The sequence below is a fragment of the Hippocampus guttulatus genome, chromosome 3 (assembly GCF_054856545.1).
Source record: "Hippocampus guttulatus isolate MCC_2025c chromosome 3, RoL_Hgut_1.0, whole genome shotgun sequence".
Classification (NCBI taxonomy): Eukaryota; Metazoa; Chordata; class Actinopteri; order Syngnathiformes; family Syngnathidae; genus Hippocampus; species Hippocampus guttulatus.
In genome coordinates this window covers 4,447,178-4,461,299 of record NC_141263.1, presented here as the reverse complement: position 1 = coordinate 4,461,299, position 14,122 = coordinate 4,447,178, and the positions used below count along the sequence as shown (strand labels likewise).

The following is a 14,122-nucleotide window of genomic DNA, read 5'->3' as shown; positions in this document are numbered from 1 at the left end:
ATTCTGGGTGCTTTTCAATCAATATTTCGCCCATATACATAATCCATATTGCTGGGGCCTAAACCTCCCATGCCCAAATTTGATGAATTTTTTATTATTTTTTTTCACAAAACTATATTATTGGTCACTCCACACGTGCATTCTATTTTTTTTCACACAAATTACTGACAATCTAAAGTGTTGAAAATGGCTTGCTCACTTTAACGACGCAATGTTTAGGGTTAAATAAATATGCCATTTGTCTCCTGCACTGATCATCAGAGTGAAAGCTGATGATTCTTGAAATACAAGTATTCCGCCTGATGCCTGCGATATGAACTTTGTATGGACATGTGCTCATTGGTCCGTGTACTCTGTTAAGAACCCTGACGTAAAGAACGCAGCGCATCTTATTGAGACGCGTTGGCAGCGGTGACCGCTTGGACAGTTACTGGCCCTATCGAATAGAACAGGAAGGGAATCAGTTTACAATGAGCATGTCATGCTGTGCTCGACTCGATTTAGCATAATCCACTATAGTCCTTCCAGCTCTCAGGGTGTTCTATAAGGGAACCTGACAAGGCTGGTTTACGAAGTAAACTGCTCCATCTGAAGGCCTAGTCCAAGTAGAAAAAGTCACTTCACACTAAACATTCAGATGAGAACGTAGGCATCCACAGCAAGCATTTCATCAACTCACATGTTTACTGCTTTCTTGTGTTGCGGCACTTTGACAGCTGCACTTGACTCCCAAGGCAAACCAAACAGAATATATAACACAGAAAATGGACATTAAATTTTTAAACAATTTAATTTTGTCACATTTGATCATTTTCTTTAGTGTTTTCAGCAAAAAATAAAAAAATAAATCAGAACCATATTTGACTAAAGTGCATTGGGATGGCTATTATCACTCTGTCTTCCGTCGTGTCTGCTCAAATCACCGTACCCCATCAGCAAGCAGGAATTACAAGATCACTCAAGAATCAAGACTAGACTGTTGAGGAGGCGGGCGACGGGAGGGTTAGATTATGGTTACGGCAGCCAAAACAACAGCACTTCCACCAACCGGCAAACAGAGAAGCTTGACGAGGGAAGATGCAGAGTCAGTGACAGAGAGACTGAGACCTCACTGGTGCTCCAGAGTGAGATTAAATGGTCTTTGTTGAAGTGAATCTGTAGCTCCTTTCAGTTGGCATAAATCAATCTCATCAGAGGTGCCAAAGTGGAGCTATTTATTTGAGTTTGCCTTCTAGAGGACACACCGAACTCAGAAATCACTGAAGCCATTTCCATTTCCGTGTGTACTGTACGTTTACATAGTCCGCCCTAGTGTGACGTATACAATACTGTGCATGCTTTCCACTTTTCAACACAATGTCCGGGCTTTCGCCTGCCCACTTTCACACAGCTGCTATCCTGCCTCTGGTACACCTTTGACACTAACAAGGATGCTGGAAAATTTGCGGGTAAATTTCAACCCCCATTCCATGTCGGCAGCGTTCACATAGAAAAAGCAAAGGAAAAGACATCTTTTACTGGCAAATTGAAAATGGGTTGCGTCCGCTGTGTGCCCAATTCCCACTTGTTGCCCCTAAGTGGCACTATTCAAGATATTCATCATGGCATAAAGATTTAAAAAACAAAAAAACATTTACTGGCAGGTACTGTATAGAATTGAATATTTTCAAACTGGAATCGGGCCTGTTCTAAATGTGGCTCCAAATTCCAAAATGTATCAAATATCTGCCAATGCAAATGTAGCATGAATGGACAGAGCCGATATATCATCAATAAAGAGCCTGAGGTCATTGAAATACACAAATCAGTGACATCAATGCACATGTCTGCCCAAACAACACAAAACACATGTTGTTATTTTGCAGTGTTCATGTGGCACGGCTGCCTATAAGTAACTGTTCAAAAACTGATATTGGATATATCCATCCATTTTCTGATCCGCTTATCCTCACAAGGGTCGCAGGGTGTGCTGGCGCCTTTCCCAACTGGCTTCGGGCAGTAGGCGGGCGGACACCCTGAACTGGTTGCCAGCTAAATCGCAGGGCACACATAGACGAACAACCATCCGGGCTCACATTCACACCGAGGGACAATTTAGAGTGTTCCATTAACCTGCCACGCATATTTTTGGAATGTGGGAGGTAACCAAAGTACCCAGAGAAAACCCGCACAGGCAACGGGGAGAACATGCAAACTCAACACAGGAAGGCCGGAGCTGGAATCGAACCCGGTACCTCTGCACTGTGAGGTCGACGCGCTTATTGGATATATGTTACTTGAAATTTACGTGGAATTGGACAGTAAAAAAAAAAAAAATCTATATATATATATATATATATATATATATATATATATAGTCATTAAATCTGAACTGGGCATTTGGATATATATATATATATTGTCATTAAATCAGAACTGGGCATTTGGACCTGCAATGTAATGCCAGCCTACATGGTCCAAAGGTGTGAATGTGAGCTTGAATGTTTATACAGTATGTCTCGACGTGTAAGTAAGCACTGTGACCGACCAGTATACAGTCCTTTTCTGTTTTATCGAAATTAAGTAACTTCACATCTTATATAAACTACCCATTGGAATTGCAAGCAGTGTTTCGAGCAAGGTTATCTTTCACCAGGTCAGAGTGATGTGTAATGAGCAGTAAACGATTTGGGGGAGCTTCAGCTGTCATACGTCTCTGCACAAACTTTGGATGGCAATAAATGAAGCAAAATGCAAATTCATGATTCTGCTTGCCAAGAAATCTTAGACTTGGCTACACCAAACACACCTGTCTCACTTTCCAAGCATTTGTCCTAAAAAAAATAATAATAATAATAAATAAATAAAATGTACCTATATCCTGACTACCAGGAAAAAAAATGTTGTCCAATCACATTTATTTTGAAATTCCCCAATCTATGTGAAGTAATTGGACTACTCCAAAAGAAATTGTTGAAATCCCACTACGTTTTTTAAACAGGCTCAAATACACTTAAAACAACTCAAACAACACTTTAACGTGTTCATAAGAGTCTTATAATTAAAATGCCAACAGCATTTCAAGACAAAATGTGTTCGATAAAAAGTATTACTTTTCCTCTTCTCATAAAAAGTGCTTGCACTGAGGGAAGCTATTTTCTTACTTTTTCTAACCCTACAAATTTGGTATCATTGGAAGGCACTGAATGTCCTCTTTAGAGTAACAAAATGAGTTAATGCGATTGGATGCACTGGGTGGGAGATATTTAGGTTCACAAATGTCCTCTACAGAGGACAAATTTGAACTACTGGTAGTCAGGAGGATAACACACAACAACCCCTGAAGCCTTGATAGCAAGTAAAATGCTGTGTATTCATTCTTGATAAGTAACAACACACTGTCTAATGAACGTGTTATGCTGCCAATTGCCCTGAGGGGCGTCTTCATGGTTCAAGTCCATCACCCTCATTCCTGTCTACTCAGAGTGCCCACAAGGCAAGAAGCACTCTCAGGGTCTCTCATGTCGCCTTTCTATTTTGGCTTTTACGACACTTTGTCTTTGTATCGGAAGGAATAAGAGAGCCGATGGGCTGCTGCCCTTAATGGACTCACCCTTTTACCTTCACCTCGCGTGCTATTTGAATTTCATGACTGATGTTTAGCTTTTGCGTCATCTCGCGTAGAAGGGTAAGAGCTCAGTCTTCTTCGGAGCGTCTTCAAAATTCTTGACCATGCGTGACCGGCTGATTATACTCTGTCAAATCAAATGAAAGCTTTTCATTTCCATTTCTGATATTAGTAAAAATAAACACATCATAATTGCATATGAATAGAGGATGAATGGATTAATTAATTACTGCATGAGTTTATGCAAAGGTCGCTGGCTGCATTGACTGAAACATGTAGATACTAGACCGTGTCCTTGAGAAACAACGGCCAGTGTTCGCCCATTTATCAACACTGATTACACGTATTGATTTGACTGAAGATGGAGGCTTCCGAGATGAAAGGGTTCAGCAGACTGGAAACATCGCGGCTGCTTTGTCACAGGTCAGAATACTGTCTTATAAATATTACCAAGATCTACAGAACCAACAACAAAATACAATTATATTTGGGCACGGTGATTTATTTTTTATTTTTTTTAATTGTTACTCTCCACTGGGGGTTGTGAAGTCAAACTTTGACTTTTAAATATTATGACTAGCCCCTGGTTTTAGCACATATCCTGATACAATAAAGACTTGGTGCTTTTAATAGGCAAGTTTCACATATTTTTACCATTAGTAAAATGGAGAAAAAAAAGTGACATGCACAATCAATTTCCTGCTAGCTTGTTGACCGCCATAAACACTGCAAATAAAAAAAAAAAACAACTTATCGGGTCAAACTGTTGCATTAAAAATATACATTAACTCTAAAGGCAATTTCCAAGATGTGCAGCACGTAACTGCCACAAGTGTAAAGAGAACAACAGGACTGGTAGAAAGAAAAGGGAAAACAGTCAAACACTCTACATTCACTTTGACAGGTTGAGACGACGTCAATGGCGACACTCGAGTTGTTTTGAATGCAAGTTCTTCTATGTTCTTCGTAACAACACCCCTTGTTGAGGCTGGTCCTTGTTTTGAAATAATGGGCATCAGAAAAGGCAAATGTGCAAAAACATGTGAAAAGTAAAATTTATGCTCGCTCAACTGAGGTGATATGTAATATCTTGTGTGCCATCTTCATCCTAATTTGTGAACTGGCGTCAAGCAAGAGTTTAGCCTGGTTCAACTTCAGAGGTATTCCAACTTTATTTTTTTTCCGGAAATTTTTGTTACATTTTTGTATTTGACTTTAAAGGCCACACTGTATTTAAAATGTTTAGGTACATTTTTCTTTCCCAATGAACAAATACATTCAAAATCTTTCTGAGCAAAAGAAAAGAGTGTATAGACCTACCTGGGTTTGAATCATCCTATTGACATACATGTACCGTGTATGAATTACATGAGATATTTCTGCTCAGATTTCTTTATCTTCAAAAAAGAGCTGACATTTGTGTGTAAATAATATATACATCATGAGACAGAGAAATGAAAAAGGAAAATGGAAAGACCAGTGTGTTGGCAATCTGGGTGCTTCCAAATCTCTCAACGACATGAGAGACTACCGAAGTGTGGAGGTACGGAAGTGCGGAGTAAAACTATTTTTTCCTGGCAAATACGTTCAAAAGTACTCACAAATATTTTCCAACGCAGTCGCAAGGAGGTTTCAAACCTACTTGCAAGTACGTTCGGACATACTCGCAAAAACGTTTTTTAGGCTAAACGCTACAAACCTAGTATTTTTCCATGATGCCATGGGGTGTTGACTTGTGCATGCATTATGGGAAAAAAATGATGAACATAACTCATGCACTGCAGACATAATAAAACCATCAAATTTTGAATGTATAATATTTCCTTATTTAAATTTTGAATGTACTGGTACTGTATATTCATCCATCCATTTTCTGATCCACATATCCTCCCAAGGATCGCGGGGCGTGCTGGGGCCCATCCCAGCTGTCTTCGGGCAGTAGGTGGGGGACACCCTAAACCGGTTGCCAGCCAATCGCAGGGCACACAGAGACGAACAACCATTTGCACTCACAGTCACACTTAGGGCCAATTTAGAGTGAATTTGGCATGCATGTTTTTGGAATGTGGGAGGAAACCAGGGTACCTGGAGAAAACCCACACAGGCACAGGGAGAACATGCAAACTCCACACAGGAAGACCGAAGCCCTGCACCTCTGCACTGTGGGGCCGACGTACTAACCAGTTGACCATCTTATGCTAGTATAATGAAGGTCAAATGCTATCAATACCCCATGGCACCAGAAAGAAATGCTACATTTGTAGCATTTAGCCTACAACTACATTTGAACTTATTTGCAAGGACGTTCGAACCTATTTGTGAGTATGGTCGAACATACTTGCGAATAAATTTGAATGTATTTAAATACCTTCGAACGATCTGGCAAGTAGGTCTGAATGTATTCGCCCATCAAAATCTTTGTACCTTATATTAGACGCTCCATTCAGACAAGAGAAAATGCTCAGTGTGTCCTGAAAATCCCAGAGGAAGATTATACTGCCTGTCACAAATTTATTACTGTATATGTGAAGGGCACACGTCACGCAATAGCCATTAATTTCCTAACTATATTATTAACATGCCAAACAACGGCCATAAATATTCTGAGATTAAATTTATTTTAAGGCTGTCCCCCTAATAAAACGTTATTTAATAATCAACGTTGTTGAGCTTACTGACACAATAATGAGTTTATATCTCTTACTGGTAACTCTGAAATGCTGCACTGAAATCATGCATAAAACTTGTTTCACATATTTTGATAATCATTCAGAATTAAGAATTACTTAAGGGATATTGTCTTCTGAAAGATTTGCTGTCTACATCTTAATTTATGTGGTCACGATGATAACTCTTTTTTTCAAGCAAACATCAAGTTTTGTCCAGTTGAATGAATCACACCAATCTGGATGTATTATACTTTGTAGACACACTCCTGGCACAAATGTTCCTGGCCTGAGTCTTAAGATTAACTGTGGCTCCACCACTACAACCAACGGCAACAAGTAGCCACCCCTGCAGTCTCATCTTTAAAAAAAAACATTTAATTAAAGTAAAAGCTACCAAGTCGTCAAACACTGCATTACTGTTATTGCAAGGGCACATTTGTGACAAATGTTTCTGTGACATATTGTAGAGAGCACCACTCACCGGAGCTTCTCACTAAATGGAATAACTTATGGAGAAAGAAAACAGAAATTGAATGGGACTTCTCTCAAGCACTCGCCAGGCTCGCTGTTTTATTTACTACCCTCGGGTTATTTGTCATGGGGTCACTCGGAGGAAATACAGAGAATGTTCCATTTATTTGACACAATGGAACTCAGTACCTTTGAAGCTCGGTGGGCAAGTGTTCGGAAAAACAGAAGCCACCTTCAAAATACAGCCTGACAATCTTGCTCAAGTCCGTCATCTAGTGGTACTACTGATTTCGGAGCCTGTGTAAAAGTCCGATTTCTGCTCTGCCTGAAGGGAATCAATGAATGACTGTCTGTTGTGAAGCCGCAAGGGAATCAATGTAAGAACAACAAACAACAATGATCATCCTGACATGTGTAATTAGGATCAAATATCTCCATTACTGGAAATAGTATCCTGCTAGAAAATTGCCTCAGTGGGACTTCTTTGTTTGTTTGAGTGGCATCACCATCAGTAACAACTCACCTTTCTGTTAAGTTATTCAAATGTGATGTCAGAATTTTGAGGCTTCTTATTTTCCTACTTTATCCGCATTTACTGAAGCAACCACGTGTTTATTCACAAATATAGAATATATATATATATATATATAGAATATATATATATATATATATATATATATATATGCGTCAGAATACAGTATATTCATACTAAGTTACCGTATTGCAGTGAATAAAATTGGACAGTACTTTACGTTAAGAGTGAACTCTTAAAAATATCACCACATTCCAAATTCAACTGCTTAGAAAAAGTGACAACACTTTCGGAAAACAATTATCTACCGCGGCGTTTACAAGGGAGGATGGAATGCGTGCTTTTAAATAATAAGAAACGTGAAACCAGGCATCACGTACATCAAAATGAAAGAATAAGCTATAAACATCAGCTTGAGCGCTTACCTTTACGATGCGTCCTCAGAAAAGTTCATTATCGTAACTTGAATTCAAAAACTGGACGATGGTTACCATTTTTACTTTTGTATATATTTTTTCCGTGAGAAGGCAATACTGAATTGGATGCTTGTAGTTAGGAACTTGTGCTCAGTGTGGGCTGATGTTCTTGCTGCAGCCTTTCTCCCGGTGCAGCCAAAGAGTAGCAGAGGAAGCAAGATGAGTCACCCACGTCAATACTGCCTCGGCTGTTGATAAACTGCGACTGGTACCTTTTTCAGAGAGAATTTTTAAAATTACTCTTGTTTTGTTGCACTTTGGATTCTCCTGAGCCCTCGCCAACTGTCAATACTTGGATATTAGACAGTATTGTATAAGAGGATGATGCTGTGCAGTTTTACACAACTGTAAACTACACTCACGATATTAAACACGTCGTTCATACATAATAATTCTGTCAGGGTTGTACAGGTCATAGCCTTCACTTTGTAATGCCAGACATCATAATATTTTTTTTGTAACAGATGTTATTAAATTAGTGTGATGGTGGTCACTTGTCGTAATATAGTGCCCAGCAAGGTTAAGACAAAAATGTTAGGATTACTGTATTCCCCAAGGTCAGCGATTCTCAACCATGTTGCCCTGGCAACCTAGTGTGTGATAAAAGATCATGCAAGGATGCTGTGAGGAATTTTCCAATTACAACTACTGTACATGGACAATGTACAATTACGATTTAAATGTCCAAAAAATGACATTAAATTTCTTACGTCTTACGTTTTATTCATATATATATGTGTGTGTGTATACACTACCGTTCAAAAGTTTGGGGTCACATTGAAATTTCCTTATTTTTGAAGGAAAAGCACTGTACTTTTCAATGAAGATAATTTTAAACTAGTCTTAACTTTAAAGAAATACCACTCTATACATTGCTAATGTGGTAAATGACTATTCTAGCTGCAAATGTCTGGTTTTTGGTGCAATATCTACATAGGTGTATAGAGGCCCATTTCCAGCAACTATCACCCCAGTGTTCTAATGGTACAATGTGTTTGCTCATTGGCTCAGAAGGCTAACTGGTGATTAGAAAACCCTTGTGCAATCATGTTCAGACATCTAAAAACAGTTTAGCTCGTTACAGAAGCTACAAAACTGACCTTCCTGTGAGCAGATTGAGTTTCTGGAGCATTACATTTATGGGGTCAATTAAACGCTCAGAAAAAGAGAACTTTCATCTGAAACTCCACAGTCTATTCTTGTTCTTAGAAATGAAGGCTATTCCATGCGAGAAATTGCTAAGAAATTGAAGATTTCCTACAACAGTGTGTACTACTCCCTTCAGAGGACAGCACAAACAGGCTCTAACCAGAGTCGAAAAAGAAGTGGGAGGCCGCGTTGCACAACTGAGCAAGAAGATAAGTACATTAGAGTCTCTAGTTTGAGAAAAGGACGCCTCACAGGTCCCCAACTGGCATCTTCATTAAATAGTACCCGCAAAACACCAGTGTCAACATCTACAGTGAAGAGGCGACTGCGGGATTATGGGCTTCAGGGCAGAGTGGCAAAGAAAAAGCCATATCTGAGACTGGCCAACAAAAGAAAAAGATTAAGATGGGCAAAAGAACACAGACATTGGACAGAGGAAGACTGGAAAAAAGTGTTGTGGACGGATGAATCCAAGTTTGAGGTGTTTGGATCACAAAGACGAACGTTTGTGAGACGCAGAACAAATGAAAAGATGCTGGAAGAATGCCTGACGCCATCTGTTAAGCATGGAGGAGGTAATGTGATGGTCTGGGGTTGCTTTGGTGCTGGTAAGGTGGGAGATTTGTACAGGGTCAAAGGGATTCTGAATAAGGAAGGCTATCACTCCATTTTGCAACGCCATGCCATACCCAGTGGACAGCGCTTGATTGGAGCCAATTTCATCCTACAACAGGACAATGACCCCAAACACACATCCAAATTGTGCAAGAACTATTTAGAGCAGAAGCAGGCAGCTGGTATTCTATCGGTAATGGAGTGGCCAGCACAGTCACCAGATCTGAACCCCATTGAGCTGTTGTGGGAGCAGCTTGACCGTATGGTACGCAAGAAGTGCCCATCCAACCAATCCAACTTGTGGGAGCTGCTTCTGGAAGCGTGGGGTGCAATTTCTCCAGATTACCTCAACAAATTAACAGGTAGAATGCCAAAGGTCTGCAATGCCGTAATTGCTGTAAATGGAGGATTATTTGACGAAAGCAAAGTTTGATGTAAAAAAAAATCTTATTTCAAATACAAATCATTATTTCTAACCGTGTCAATGTCTTGACTCTATTTTCTATTCATTTCACAGCGTTTGGTGGTGAATAAGTGTGACTTTTCATGGAAAACACAAAATTGTTTGGGTGACCCCAAACTTTTGAACGGTAGTGTATATATATATATATATATATATATATATATATATATGTGTGTGTGTATATATATATATATATATATATATAAAATCCTCATCTCACCCCTCGGGTGGTGTCCGTCCCTCATTCAGCTCGGGTCCTCTACCAGAGGCCAGGAAGCTTGAGGGTTCTGCGCAGTATCCTTGCTGTTCCCAGCACTGCACATTTCTGGACTGAGATGTCCGATGTTGATCCCGGGATCTGTTGCAACCACTCATCTAGTTTGGGGGTCACTGCCCCGAGTGCTCCGACCACCACAGGCACGACTGTCACCTTTACCTTCCAGGCTCTCTCCAGCTCCTCTCTGAGCCCTTGGTATTTCTCGAGTTTCTCGTGTTCCTTCTTTCTGATGTTCCCATCACTTGGGACCGCTACATCCACTACAACGGCTTTCCTCTGCCCTTTATCTATGATCACGATATCTGGTTGGTTCGCCATTACCATCTTGTCAGTCTGGATCTGGAAGTCCCACAGGATCTTCGCTCTGTCATTCTCCACCACCTTCGGAGGTGTTTCCCATTTTGACCTTGGGGTTTCCAGTCCATACTCCGCACAGATGTTTCGGTAGACTATGCCAGCCACCTGGTTATGGCGTTCCATGTAGGCTTTCCCTGCCAGCATCTTACACCCTGCAGTTATGTGTTGGATCGTCTCAAGTGCCTCTTTGCACAACCTACACCTTGGGTCTTGTCCGGTGTGGTATATCTGGGCCTCAGTGGCTCTGGTGCTCAGGGCCTGCTCCTGAGCAGCCAGGATGAGTGCCTCTGTGCTGTCCTTCAGGCCAGCCCTCTCTAGCCACTGATAGGACTTCTTGAGATCGGCCACTTCAGTTATGGTCCGGTGGTACATCCCGTGTAGGGGCTTGTCCTCCCATGATGGTCCCTCTTCCAGCGCCTCATCTTCTGTTCCCCATTGTCTGAGACATTCTCTGAGTACGTCATCCGTTGGAGCCTTCTCCTTGATGTATTCATGGAGCTTGGATGTTTCATCCTGGACAGTGGCTCTCACACTCACTAGTCCCCGGCCTCCTTCCATTCGGCTTGCGTACAGTCTCAGGGTGCTGGATTTGGGATGGAACCCTCCATGCATGGTTAGGAGCTTTCGGGTCTTAACGTCCGTGGTCTGAATCTCTTCCTTTGGCCACCTTATTATTCCTGCAGGGTATCTGATCACTGGCAGGGCATAGCTGTTTATTGCCCGGGTCTTATTCTTGCCATTGAGCTGGCTTCTTAGGACTTGCCTCACTCGATGGAGGTATTTGGCCGTAGCCGCTTTCCTTGTTGCCAGTTCGAGGTTGCCATTGGCTTGTGGTATACCGAGGTACTTGTAGCTGTCCTCAATGTTGGACAATGTTGGACATTGTTCCTTCACTCCCTGAAGGAACAATAGACATTGTTCCAATAGACATTGTTCCTTCAGGGAGTGAGACCCCTTCAGTGCGGACTACCTTTCCTCTCTTAGTCACCATCCGACTACATTTCTCAAGCCCGAATGACATCCCGATGTCGCTGGGAGTCCCTGGTTGTGTGGGAGTCTATGTCCCTCTCGCGCTTAGCATACAGCTTTATGTCATCCATGTAGAGGAGGTGACTGATTGTAGCTCCATCTCTGAGGCGGTATCCATAGCCTGTCTTGGTGATTACTTGGCTTAGGGGGTTCAGTCCTATGCAGAACAGCAGTGGGGAGAGTGCATCACCTTGGTATATGCCACATTTGATGGACACTTGGGTAAGTGGCTTGCCATTGGCTTCAAGTGTGGTTTTCCACATCCTCATCGAGTTCGCAACGAAGGCTCTTAGGGTCCTGTTCACCTTATACAACTCCAAGCATTCAGTGATCCATGTATGTGGAATCGAGTCATAGGCTTTCTTGTAATCAATCCAAGCTGTGCACAGGTTGGTACGTCGGGACCTGCAGTCTTGTGCGACTGTTCTGTCAACCAGGAGCTGATGTTTCTCTACCAGTGCCCTTCTGTGCTTCGCTCATGTATTGATCCATGTGTCCACTTATCTTAGCCGCAATGATGCCTGACATGAGCTTCCATGTTGTGGAGAGACAGGTTGTTGGCCGATAGTTGGATGGGACTGCACCCTTTGAGGGATCCTTCATGATCAGGATCGTTCGCCCTTCAGTTAGCCATCCTGGGTGAGTCCCATCCCTCAGCAGCTGGTTCATTTGTGCTGCTAGGTGCTCATGGAGTGCTGTGAGTTTCTTTAGCCAGTAGGTGTGGACATGGTCGTGTGGACATGTGTAGGTGTGGACCTACACACCTTCATATCTGAGACTCTTTCCTGTATGTCTGCCACTGTTATGGTAACTGGGTTCTGTTCAGGGAGGTTGCTGTGCTCCTCTCTCAGGGTCACCAGCCATTGTGCACTGCTGTTATGTGCAACCTCCTTCTCCCATATGCCTTTCCAGTACCTTTCAGTTTCCAGTCTTGGTGGGTCAGCTCTGATGTTAGGACCCTGCCACTGAGCGTACACTTTCGCAGGTTGTGTTGCGAACAGCCTGTTTATTCGTCTGGCCTCATTCTCTTTCGTGTACCGCTTTAGGCGGCTGGACAAGGCTTGGAGCCTTTGTTTGGCAGTTTCGAGTGCTTCAGGTATGGTCATCTGGATGTACCTCTCGGGTATCGGCCTCACATCTTTCCATGGTGGGTAACGTGTCTCATGGCTTCCATGGTTGCTCTTATAGCCAAGCATCTCAAGGATCACTGATGTCAGCTCATTGGTTTCCATGATCGTTACGGTAGGGATCGCCCTCAGTGCTGCATTCACACTTTCCATGAGACTTTCAGGTGGTACTTCCCATAGCCGTTGTAATTGGTTTCTAGGTTGCCCAGTTTTTATTCTCGCCATGATCTGAGCTTTCAGGTCAGTTGCTGCCTCGCTCAGCATTTCATTCATTGGGGCTGGCCTCCCAATCTCATCATCTGCATTCATTGGGGCTTGCCTCCCAATCTCTGGTATGACCTCCTGACATGGTATGACACTGAGTTACTAGTTGTTTCGTGGTCAACTGTGACTGTGGGTTTCGAAGTAATCATTTAGCCCACATTCTCTGCATGTAACCCCTCTGACTAGGGTTGCTTGAGTAGTAGCATTCCAAAAGAGCCATGTTATCGCATCTCGCTCATCTCCGCTTTGTTCCAGTAGCCCATTTTTCATCAAGGTGCTCTGGTTCCCCAGCACCTGACGCAGACCTTGTTTGGCCGGGCAACGTCTGAGCCGGCATGTCATTCATTTTAGTGTCTCTCATCATTGTATGAAGGATCTTGCCCAAGGACCCACACTGGATGGTGTTATGTGCTCATTTTTTGCCCCAAGCGGGATTCGAACCACCGTCTCCCGTATGCCAAACCGATGCCTTACCAACTGAGCTATCCAGCCGCCTATTCAATAGATCGCAGCTTCCTCGCTGCAATCTATTGAATATATATATATATATGTGTGTGTGTGTGTGTATATATATATATATATATATATATATATATATATATATATATATATATATATATATATATATATGTGTGTGTGTGTGTGTGTGTGTGTGTGTGTGTGTGTGTGTGTAGTGCCCTGCGATTGGCTGGCAATCAGTTCGGGGTGTCCCTGCCTAATGCCGAAGACAGCTGGGATAGGCTCCAGCACCCCCCGCGACCCTAATGAGGATGAAGCGGTTCGGAAGATGAATGAATGAATGAACAAATGAATGAATATATATGTGTGTGTGTGTGTGTGTGTGTGTGTGTGTGTGTGTGTGTGTGTGTGTGTGTGTGTGTGTGTATAGATAAAGGGCAGAGGAAAGCGGTTGTAGTGGGTGTAGCGGTCCCAAGTGATGGAAACATCAGAAAGAAGGAACACGAGAAACTCGAGAAATACCAAGGGCTCAGAGAGGAGCTGGAGAGAGCCTGGAAGGTAAAGGTGACAGTCGTGCCTGTGGTGGTCGGAGCACTCGGGGGCAGTGACCCCCAAACTAGATGAGTG

The 14,122-nt window shown here is 42.4% G+C and overlaps 1 protein-coding gene across 4 annotated transcripts in view; it reads right to left on the bottom strand.

Annotated features, from left to right (window-relative positions):
* LOC147207196 (multiple epidermal growth factor-like domains protein 11) overlaps positions 1-7,839 on the bottom strand; it is a 123,572-nt gene extending 115,733 nt beyond the window's left edge. For all 4 annotated transcript variants that reach the window (XM_086106265.1, XM_086106266.1, XM_086106267.1 and 1 more), the window contains exon 1: positions 7,705-7,839. The gene's annotated coding sequence lies outside the window, so the exon portion shown is untranslated. The remainder of the gene's footprint in view (positions 1-7,704) is intronic.
* Between the last annotated feature and the right edge of the window lie 6,283 nt (positions 7,840-14,122).